The sequence below is a fragment of the Morone saxatilis genome, unplaced genomic scaffold (assembly GCF_004916995.1).
Source record: "Morone saxatilis isolate NCDOM2014 unplaced genomic scaffold, NCSU_SB_2.0 Contig21, whole genome shotgun sequence".
NCBI classification, from domain to species: Eukaryota; Metazoa; Chordata; class Actinopteri; family Moronidae; genus Morone; species Morone saxatilis.
The window spans coordinates 12,729,329-12,741,179 of record NW_023339774.1 but is presented as its reverse complement, the minus strand read 5'-3'; positions in this window follow the sequence as shown (position 1 = coordinate 12,741,179).

The window sequence follows — 11,851 nt, the reverse complement described above, 5'->3', positions numbered from 1 at the left end:
AAGTTACATTGTTCTGACGCATTTGCAACTCACCGACATGCCTACCTGTCAGTCAATGACATTCTCCATTTCTGTTGTGGTGTCAGCCCTAATTCAGTCAAAATGCGCTGCCCTGGAGCTGTCGAGGTGTGTTAGAGCTTGCTCAAGGACATGATAGTGCAAGAATCTGTTGTTGAGTCTGTTGTTCACATCAGTCCACATCATATTACAAAATGTAGTGGGTAACATTTTTTTGTCTTAGATGATACCAGTTGTGCCACATTATGTAATCTCTACTCAAAATTATAATTAGATGAAAAATTGTAGCCTGTCCATGGATCCACTTGGGCTAAATGTCTTGAGCTTTAAAGTTTTCATGTTGGCACTTTGTAGGTTCCATGCAGCTCTTTTTGGCTGATTCACTTCATCCTTCTTTGGAATAATTATCCCTCAGTCCTTGATCCCAGTCACCCTTGCTTACTTTTAGTATCAAAAAACACTGATGCAACTCAATGAGTATTGCTCGCCAAATATATAACAAAAGCCTGAAAATAAATACAGGCAGTTTTTCTTTAGTATCCACCAATTGATTAATATTACCTCTTAGTGGGAATATAAAAAATTTGGTCATGTATGGTATTTTTGTGCAAGTTAAAAAAAAAAGAAAACACCACAGAAAAACAGACATTTATACGGAAGTAAAGACAGACATGGGAGAAGTTTAATTTTGATACATAATGCATGCAAGTAAATTAGGCTATTAATGAAATTGGAATAAAACTCTATAGCTACACAAAGCATGACATACAGTATTTTGTTGATAATGAGAAGATTGATTCCTTCTGTAATTAGGAGAGCTTTATACATTCCAAGATGTAATATCTGATTTATCTATCAATTGTATAGAATGTGTCTTTTCACCATTTACCAAAAGCATGTAATAGAAGCACTTCACAAACTACCACACCATCCAGATACCATACAAAGAGGATCTTTCCAGAATCTTTCCTATAAACTCTACAATGAGTAATTTGTAAAACAAGTTCACTGCAAAAATGTTTATTAAGCAGACTAAATCCTCTTAATTAATCTTAGCATAGCCTTTTCAGATATATAGTATGTAAATATTACATTTGCAAACCCCAAAATGTTGCCAGATGTAGAAGAAAATCAGGCTACGTGTGGTATGTCGTGTGAGGCATGATACATTGTTTGCACATGCAAACCCACTGTTACTCTGTTGTTTTATACTAAATGGGTTCTTTACATGCTCATTTCACTCATTCAAGTTTCTTAAATAGCAGCCCAAGTCTAGCCACAGAATCCCTCCTTCTAAGAGAAGATGTTTAATCTCTACCATCAGCTGGAAGTTTAAATGAGCTGTGGGGAATAAGAGAAGACAGCCAACTCTCCCTTCACAGGCCTAATAGTCTCCACCATCAGCAGCACTTCATTCACAACCACTGGCTGGCAGATTAGAAGGAAGGCTCACCACAAACACAGACAGATGCACGCACCATTGTGCATGCAAGTTGTATGCATGTGCTTCTTTTTAAGGTATATTGAGGAAATGCAAAATATAAAATAATATCTACAAATACATTAACACATGATGACCTTTTAATGGGTAATGCAGCAATCCACCCATATACATGCACATACACGCAGTTCCTTTGAGTTGACTTATAATGGGGTGTGGTTGCACCACAGTCACTTTATCTTTGTAAATTGATATCCCATTTCAAAGTTCTCAATTTTCTTAAAGAGCTTTCTAGGTTGCTTCATACAGGCTCATCCATCATCTATCTACAGCAGAAAGTCAAGGGCATAGGAAAAAGTAAGTAGTAGTAGCAGTAGCAATGGTTACACTATAAACACAGGTGGAGCCCTCTTGGCTTCCTCCACACTCCTCTGCCTGCGGTGCAGTGAATCAAAAGAGACAATCCCGGACCCATACACTCACTGGCTATGTGTAGCTGCAAAGCACTGACAAAGGGGGAGCCAAACAGAAACAACCATGAAGGCAGACTGGCTCATTAGACACAACCATGTACTTCTCAACCATGATGGACCAAACCCTAGCCAGGCATGGCTAGGAAGAGGTTTTTGAACATTACACTAGAAAAAACACAACACTCCTAAATGTACTGACTACAACCACCGTCAACAAGAGTGGAGAATAGAAAGAGCAACAGGACCTTAACAGACAGCAGTCAAAGCAAGCAGAACACTGAGTAGTCTAGACTAAGAACAGTTCATAGCAGCCATAATTAATACTTGGACAACGGATCACCTAACTGTATGTGAAAGGGGTTGTTTGTATTGATCATATATCCATCTCTTCACAATATATATTCCTCAAGTAGACATATCAGCTGCCCCAAGTGGACAGGAAAATTGCAGGTTTAAGGTATTTGGCTTGGCCTCTTTAAGTGCTTTGGGTGGGTTTAAGAACCCACCCTGTGACATTAAAAGATGAAATACAAACCAGTTGTCTCACTCTGTTCGTACTGTTTTATCAAATGATGGCTGCAGTCTTATTACTGAAACCTTAATCACAAGGAAATATTTGCTGATTTATATAACTTTATTCTTGGGATACTAATGTCATGCAACAGGACCAAGGCTTCTAAAAGCAAACAAGCAAACTTATGCCTCAATTTCTATGTATTTCACAATTCCTCCAAAAAAGCAGTACATTATAATAAATCCTGGAAAGAGAAACATACCGTTGCACATATACTTTTGTTTTCCAGTCAGTGGATTGTGTTTTCTGTCTGTTTTGTTTATTCAATTTTTGTTCCAGTGCTTTAAGGGGAATCACACCCATTTTACACATAGGTGTTTACAGGTCTAAAGGAGTACTAATGCACTTGGGAAAAAAGCAACATTGCAGTTGATAGGGAGAGGCAACTATTAATGGTCACTTAAGGTTGAAAGGTTTTTAAACAAAAAAAGAGAATAGTGGAGAATGAACCTGAGATTGGGCACTCTATGAGACTATTGAATCTTGCCTTAAACATCACTGGTTCTCCCTTCATTAAACTTTTACATTTTTAACCAAAGATTTACCACTGTTTTAACAAGCCATGTAAATAGTTTATTATTTCATTATTATAAGAACATATTCATTTGTATAACCATAGCTTCATAAAGAATAAATAAAGAATATATCATCTTAGGTCAACAGAACTTAGTAATAATTCCCACTATAATTTCCATTGAGCCCATTGGGGTGTACAGACCCTAGCCAGCCTAACCCCATTCATCGTCTTTCTCCCGTAGTCCAGGAGGAGTTTTGTTGGAGGCCCTGGAGGCGAAGGTTGTTCAGGCACTGCTGGATGCTTCACGAAGTGGGTGTCTGGTTTTCTATGCGTCTGGATATTTCTGCGGTGTGCTGGTAGTTGGGTTCCTACTTTACATCCTGCACCTTTTACAATCAGCAATCAGGTATACACAGTTGTTGTGTCGTGAGGTGATGTTCCTCAGTTGGCTTGGTTATTGAGTTGGTTACTGTTCTGCATCATCTCGGTGAGCAGCACTGGGTCATTGGCTGGGGAAGCTTGGCAGGGAACAGTATGTTCCCCAGGTTGTGGTTCCTTGTATAGGCTGGAACTACCTCCATGGTGCATTTCAAGGGCCCACCAAAAGTTCCACTTGGCTTGGCTCATAGCTTGCAGTGTGGTGTGTGCGGAATAGACTGCTGCTAAAAGGGACCATCAACTTGTCCCCTTCCAGTTCTTGGCGCACTGTTGTCCTATAAACTTCCCTTCCAACTTCCACTTTAAGAACACTGAAGTTATTAAAATCAATCCAATGTATATACTTGACAATTAAATGGCTCTGTATTGCATTAAAAAACAAAATGCCCTCTAAATCCCTCTAATCTTTTTGGTCTTGTCTCTGTCTGTAGGTTGTGTCTCTCCAGTGTGTGGTGTTTCGGTGCAGCCTTTACCTGAGTTACCTGAATGAACTGTCTGTATTCTGCTGACTGTTTATTTCTGTCATCTGTACATCTTTTGTGCGGATTACATTCATTAATTACTCTTATAATTTACCTTCCCCAGAATTATCACTGAAGAACATAAGGCATTTCAACATCTACCTCATGTGGCTATAGTCAAGACCTTGACTCTCTAGTGAAGTCAGACGCAGCTGAGATGCATTAGAGACGTGCTGTTGTTTTATCCTGCCCTTCCAAGCACGAAGAAGAAACTACGGAGGCTGCGAAATGCGCACACCCCTATCTATAGTAATTATTAGTTTTTTCCCTTCTAGACTACTGTAGAAACATGGCGGTTCAACACGGTGAACTCCATGGAAGGCCACCCGTATCTGTAAATATTAACGGGTCACTGGACATAAACAAACACATTAGGTGTGTGAAGGTTTACCGATACAAGTCAGGGATCAGTTTTAATATTATAGATGCGATAACATCGGTATGCAGACCCCTGGATCAATCTAAATGTACCATGAACCGGTCGATGATCCGATTATAAAGTTATGAATCGGTTGACAGAAGCTTTGCTGCTGACAGCGTCTCCACTAAAGGTAAAATGCAAGGGTCTCGTAACAAGAGCGACAAGAGTAACGTTTGCGCCAACACAATGTACAGTGCACCATCAAATCTAAAATCTGAAGTTGTCCGACAACAATTAAGTACAGCTGTAGTACGGCAAATCTTAACACTCACCTGGTGAGACAGCATGGTGACATCTATGCAGGTGAAAAGGAGATGTGGATATTAAACACTTTCCAGCCATCTTACTTACTCACTCAGCAAGGTCTATGGCAATCATGGCAGAAAGTATTTTTTGTCTGTCAATTTTACTCTAAACTGGACCATCATTTACTAAATGGACATCATAATGTATTGAAGATATAGCGATTGAGACCATGAACTCATTAGGAAACTGTTTACTGAGCTCACAAACAAAGTGAAAAGTCGGCTCATTCTCCATTAGAGCGAATGGTATCTGTGTGTCAATGCAGCCAATGAAGCTCCCCCTGCTGGCCTAAACATAGAATGCAGGTTTTAAGACACTTCCAGCTTCCCTTTTCAGACTTGGAAGCTCTGTCCATTACATACCGATCAGCCATAACATTAAGAAGGCGTGTCTGGTTAAGAATGGCAATCTTGGCAGAGAGATATGAAGCCAGTCCTGAAGAGCAGAGATGCTTGTGATCTTAGTGTTATTTTAGATGAATTTCATTGCTCCACGACAGTAACCTGAGGTGTGTTATTTGAAACATAAAAATAAAAATCCTGATTTGTTTGTCCGAAGGTAATATGTAGAATTCGCTTGTTATTGAGGGGATTTTTGTAGAAAATGTTAAAAAAAATTATAAGCATCTTATCAGCCCATACAGGCAGTGCATTTGGTGCACTTAAATACTTAAGTTAAAAAAATCAGTCAACAACCCATGTGTGTCTGTGTGTGTTTCAGCAAACGTCAGACAAGAAATGACCTCCAATGTTGTACAGACAAGTTCAAATCATGGCTTCACTGACAAAACAAAGCAGTTGACTGCTACACATATCATTAGTCACATGATATTTGCAGATCCAAAGCAAGCTCTGTCACAATGGTTCAGACGTTGCTGCATCTGAATTTTGAAACAAGGCTCTAAGCTCCTGTATCAGATGAATACTATAATAATAATAATAATATCATCAATAATTAATAATAATAATTGGCTGCCTTAAGTCGCTCTTGGCTAGTAGAAACCCATCGTTTTCATTGTACCATTACATAATTTACTTTTGGACTCATACTGCAAATAAATTGATGGCTGCATTACCAGAAAGCTGGGTTGACCATCCTATTGTGGACAAGGAAATGCACAGTCCCTCCCATAAGTCTTTCTTTCAACAAAACAGCTAACTTAGCAAAAACATTAACACTGTCACTAACATTACACAATAGCTACCTTTGTAATCTATCATCAACATTAGCATTAACAGCTCTTTACTTATCAATTTAGACGAAATGTTGCAAGTTCAGCATAAAACATCATCCCTTTACATGCCACTGTCTCAAGCTGAGTGTCAATTAACTCTTGTTTTGCTTCTATTTCTGTCACTTCTTTGCTCTTCATCCTCTCATGTTGGACTGAGGAGGGCAGACTGGACACTACAGTGACCCTATTATCACCTCTTGAAAAAGTAGTATTACAAGACAGGGTGGGCCAGTGATATGGTAAGGATGAGGCTTACACAATGCATTTGCAGTTCTTTTCCAAGATATGATAACTAAACTTAAATATTATTATCATATTACATGGTTGTCATTGTCCTTTTAATTGATTGCCAATGTCGCAAAGCCGAGTCTTACCTAATATGAGCCTGACAGAGGCAGACAATGAGGGCAGTAGGAGGAAGAAGACAAGAAGGGTAGCATGCTGCAGTCATAGCAAGTGACTCCTTTCTTGAGACTTTACGCATTTTTGTTTAATCTCTGTGTGTTTATATGTTAACCAAAATAAACTGAAACCAATGCCAAGAGCCAAGTGCCAACAGTTTGAATATTACTTTGGGTTGTCTAAATATATATTCACTAAAATTATACTTTATGTATCATCAATATAGTGATCAAATCCATTTAGCCAAAAATACTTTATACCTTTTATTAAATCCCTTCAAAGTCTTCACCACATATATTATATGAGTAAGGACAAACATGGATGTAAACTTCAACTTGATTGATGTGCTGAGGCATACAACCGCAGGGTGGTAATTGTAGTTTTGCAGTGCAACAGTATGCCTCTTCCCCAATGGGAAACTGACCTGTGCTGCAAGCTAGAGGCGAATTTTTTTCTGTCACTACTACATTCTTTTCAAATTCAATACGTGTTCATGAACAGTTTAATTTAGACAACTTAATTGTAACTGTCTCACAGTCTTCATACACTTCCAAGTTCTTTCAACCAGAAAATAACCTTTGTGAACACTTCAAACCTCAAGAACTTCACAAATCTTCAACCCATTTGGTAGACGTCCCATCCTTTAAGAAAGCCTTGGTCGGTCGCTAACATGAAGTCTATAATTTTTCTGCCATTTTACCACAAGATGGAATATAGCAAGGTGATGAAACAGCTGTGTTAAACATATGTGACTTTTTCCAACAGATTACCTGCAGTAGTGTGGTTGGTCAGGCAGTCTTAGTCTTGATGCTGTTTTACAGTCCAACGTTGAGTTCAACTGTTTGCAGTGGACTTGGAGCTGTGTAATTAATGCAGAATAGCTTGAGGAGACTTTCAAAAAGGAAATACTTGGTTTTGCCCTTTTAAATTTGTGCTCACTGCAGGTGGAAGCAACCCCAGTTTGTCTCTATCTGAATTGAATGGGCCTATCACTCGAAAAACCCTCAAAACTCCTGCTTTTATAACCCATAGCTCCTCCCTACTACAGGAAATACCACTAACAAATCAATTAAGTCACAAAAGTTATATATGTTCCTAAATACATAAATATTGCAATTTAACAGTTAAAAAATATCAATAAACATTTCAAATCGATTAAACTTAACAAGAAATGCTCAAAAACTACACTTTTCTGACAAAACAGAACAACCTCCCTCTACCTATCCCACACATGGCACATTCCCCCAGGAGCACCTCAATGAAAGGAAGCCAGATTGGCTCAGTGTGATATGGCGCTTCCTGGGTCTGAAACTGATCGTGTGCAGCAGAGAGGAAAGGTAAGATTGAATGAAACTGATTAAATAAAAAGTCCAAAGTTGTGTCATACTTTCTAAAACTCTGCTGTTAACATGTGCCAAAGTATTGTTACCAAAGAACAGACTTAAATGCTGACTAAGAAGAGAGCAAGTGTTTTATATATCTTACTTGGTGTAGGGACAGCACACATCTATTCAGGGAAGCAAGTTACTTTGGAAGCTGTGGGTTCCCATCTTGCAGTTTATTTCAGTCCCCTTCTTCTTTGAGGTTTACAGCAGCTGGCATACTTGTGGTTGCACTGCCATTGTACTGCCATCTTCTGGTGATCTTCCCTTCAGTGTCCAGTTCCTACAGTCACTTTAAAGTAGCCCTATTCACTCCTTCTACCTCCACTCTGCAGATCAGCCTGCTTTTTAATTCTGTTGTATTTATTGTGACTCTGTCATCATCCTGTCTCACTGTTGCATTTTTCTTGCTTGTTTGAGCACATTCTCTATGGTTTCAGAATCGTGTTCACGTTTCATGAGTTCCTCATACTTTTCCCCTCACTCTTTGTTTATTGTTCACTTCTACATTCCTGTAAACGAGCAGCCTGTTGATCAACTTTCTCATTTTCCATAATGCCTTATGGTTTCATTCATTATCTTGCCTGTTTATTGTGCCGTTGCAGAAGCTATTAGTCAAGCTGGCATTCAAATATGGGTCAAGAACTAATTGCAATACTAAAGCTTCTTTACACTCCGTATTATTCATTGTCTCTTATTCAAAAAACTATTTCTGATATATTTACCAAATTGAAAAGTTTCTTACCAGCCAAGAAATGTACATTATTGTACTGACAGTAATGTCAGATTTGGTGCAATTCTCAATCCCAGTTATCCCCCTCAGTGTATTGAGCATAAAGACAGATGTAGTTACTGCCTCTCAGTTTCAGATTTTATTCTTTTCAACGTTTAGCAGGGCTTGGCTTTCATCCCTTTTTTATAAGCCTGAAAGTAACTGTCTGGGATTCCTGGACATACCAAAGACTCAAATGAGGCAAAGGAAATACCTAATTCATAATTCCTGAATTTGACAGAGTCATAATTTGTCCATTTGAACATGTCAGAGTTGAAGGTGCTTTGACCTCATCGAAGTGAGACATGATGGCCCACAGGCCCCCCCAGGTCTATGAATGTGGCCCATGGCTGGAACAGACCACACCACATGATTCCCATGCTCATTACCGCAGCTTGGTAGGTAGGTGGCTGTCTGTGTCTCTGGACTTATTTTTGATCTTATTATTTACATACCATCCAACATAAGGGTGTTCTTTTTTTATTACATGATGTGCCCACCAGGTTTAAAGGTTTAGATGTGTACACCTACACTCACATCATGGGATATTCCTTTATATTTACTAACATAACTGTTTTGTAAACCAGATTTTACTCAACTATGTGACATAAAACCTTCAAGGTTGTTGTTTTTCTGTTTTTTATATATTATGTTTATTTGGATCTCCATTAGATGTTAGCAGCACAGCAGCTTATTGTCCTTGGGTGCACAGGGGGAAAATAATTTCATGTGATTATATACATTTTCTAAAAATGTAAAATAAAGTTACATGCATATACATATGCACATACATATACAAATGTACATTGCACATAATTAGTAGGTCTACAGTGTACATGTAACTACCTATTCTACAAATACAACATAGGACACAACTCTTTCTGGTTTTATTAACCTTAAGACAACCATGTATCGGTATGAACAACCTGAAATCTATGTATGACAAACAGCAAACATAACTGTAGCATTGAAGGAACTGTTTTAACTATTATATTAATTTTATATTTGATAACCTCAGTTTTGATCAATGCAAAATTAATGGATGTATAAAAGTATATATTACGTTCAATTGTTGCAAGTTACGTGGTTTCGTGTAACATATTTGCTGTTTTGTGCTGTATATTGTTTAATTATCTGTACACTGTGGTGCCATTTTGGCCAGGACTCACAAATGTATACATTCAATATTAGTAAATTTTAATAACCATGCAGTTTCATGCATTTGTTAACTTGTATACTTTTTTACTTTGGGTGTACATCTCTAAAGCAAGACACGTCTGTGTCAGTAGTGAAATATTAAAAGAATATCACTAGAGGGCAGCAGAAGACATGATATGCAGTATAAAACATAGCCACATGTGCCTCACTTAAATGCCTCAGTTTTTAACAGCAACTACATACAGATGTGTTGGAACTGTATTAATTGTAATGACTTAATTCTATAATATTCTAAAATATAGACTATTGGTAGTTCACCTCTGAAATGGTTGATTAAATGTTTTATGGTGAACAGAATTTTTTTTATATATCACTCTCATTTTGTATTTCTGTAAACATTTTCATTAATAAATCTGTGTTCCTTTAAGTCCAGAATATTTGACCACATAAGTCTGCCCCATGCCTGCACATTTCTACCCAGACCTGTTGGGGGAGGAGGACAACTGTGAGGTAGCCCAGGAAAACAGGGTGGGGGGGGGGTTCATCAGGAAGTTGGAATGTGGGTCCCTGTGTGTGATGTGATTGTTAGCAGAAACGTGTCAGCTCCAAGCCCACCGCCACCAACCCACCACCACCACCAACCCTGAGCCCACAGCCCTGCTGAGGTTGTGAAAGTAGAGCTCTGTACGTGAATATGCATGTGTGTGTATGTGTGTCATCTGCTTACACACAATATGCCTCTTAGCGCTGCACAGCCATGGAGGCCCAGATACCTTATCATTGCCTTTACTGGTGGAACAAGGGTAAACTCACTCACGAGGTCGACGATGAGGGGGTGAGACAGCCAAAGACTCTTGGCGGGGGGCAGACCACAGGCCCATGTGTGGCCATGCAGGGTTGAAACCATACTGGATTAGCAGGAAGTTTACAACGTTCCATCTTTAAATAAAGGAAACTGAAAGACGGAGGAGGATGGTGGTGTCTTGTGTCATGCTCTTCACCAACAAATGAGGCATCAATCGGTATACATCACTTTCCAGTCATTATAACATGTATTGTTACTGATGTCCTTCAAAATTTCTGTTACACAGCTTTTCATCACAATGCTGAGTTTTTTATTCCAGTCCTTAGGTTCAGCCATGTAATGCTGCCTCTTCCTAAAAGACGGGTCATAATTTCAAACATAGAACAATATGCCAATTTTAATTTTCACTTATGCTGCAGTTTGGATATGTTTTAGATCAAGGAGGACTTTTAAAGGTGCAGTCTGAACAACAGAATTTGGCTTCTTCTATCATCTAGTAACATTTGTCTACTCTTTTGACACTGGAATGTTTGCTGAATATACAAACAGCTGAGTGCTAAGTATTCATAAGCAACAGAACTTTATCCACACAAGAATGAGTCATAATATTCCTTTGTTTATGTTTTAGAAATTGGTCATAAAGCCCACTCCATGCTTGTGTTAGACCCATTAATACTGTAGAGCGCAAATGAAAACATATTGAAAGCAGGAATGAATAAATGTATACATCTTGTAAATGACCAGATTTCAAATTCATACTTATTCTATCAAACTAGGCTTCTTCTTAGTGCCACCTGGAAAAGATCTTGCCCCCCAGAAAATGCATTTCTGCAGCTTTTGTTTTCCTTGTCTCCCTCTTCCGTCTCCCCTCTTTCCCTTTCCTCTGGCTCAGCTCCTGGGAGCCAAACTGTGGATGGGTTTTCAGCCACAAACCTCACAGCTGGTCTTTGGTGCAGAGCATCTGGGCAGGCTCCCCTCCCTGATCTAGGAGTCCTGGCTGGACTGGTGGTTAGCCACACCAGCGCTTTCACCTGCCTGTCTGCTGAAGTCTCACCAGACTTTAAGCGGCTCTAAACAAGCGGTAACATCAGACCACACACTCAATAGTACTGGACAGCCAGGAGGTAGGGAGTATTTTAACCCGTGTGTGTGCATGTGTGTGTTGCATGTGACACTTGCACACAATTTTACAGCTTGCAACTCACAAGAACATATGTGTTGCTATGGCTTCATTCAGTTTTTATTCACCCTTTTTCACCATATGCTTCAACCTAACATTTGCACTCGTCATTCACATCTAGATGAGTGGGATTTGTAGTTCTTCAAGAAGAACTTTTCGTGCCACAAAGTGTTTGCTTGGTCATTGGTAATGTAATTATTTTTTAAGAT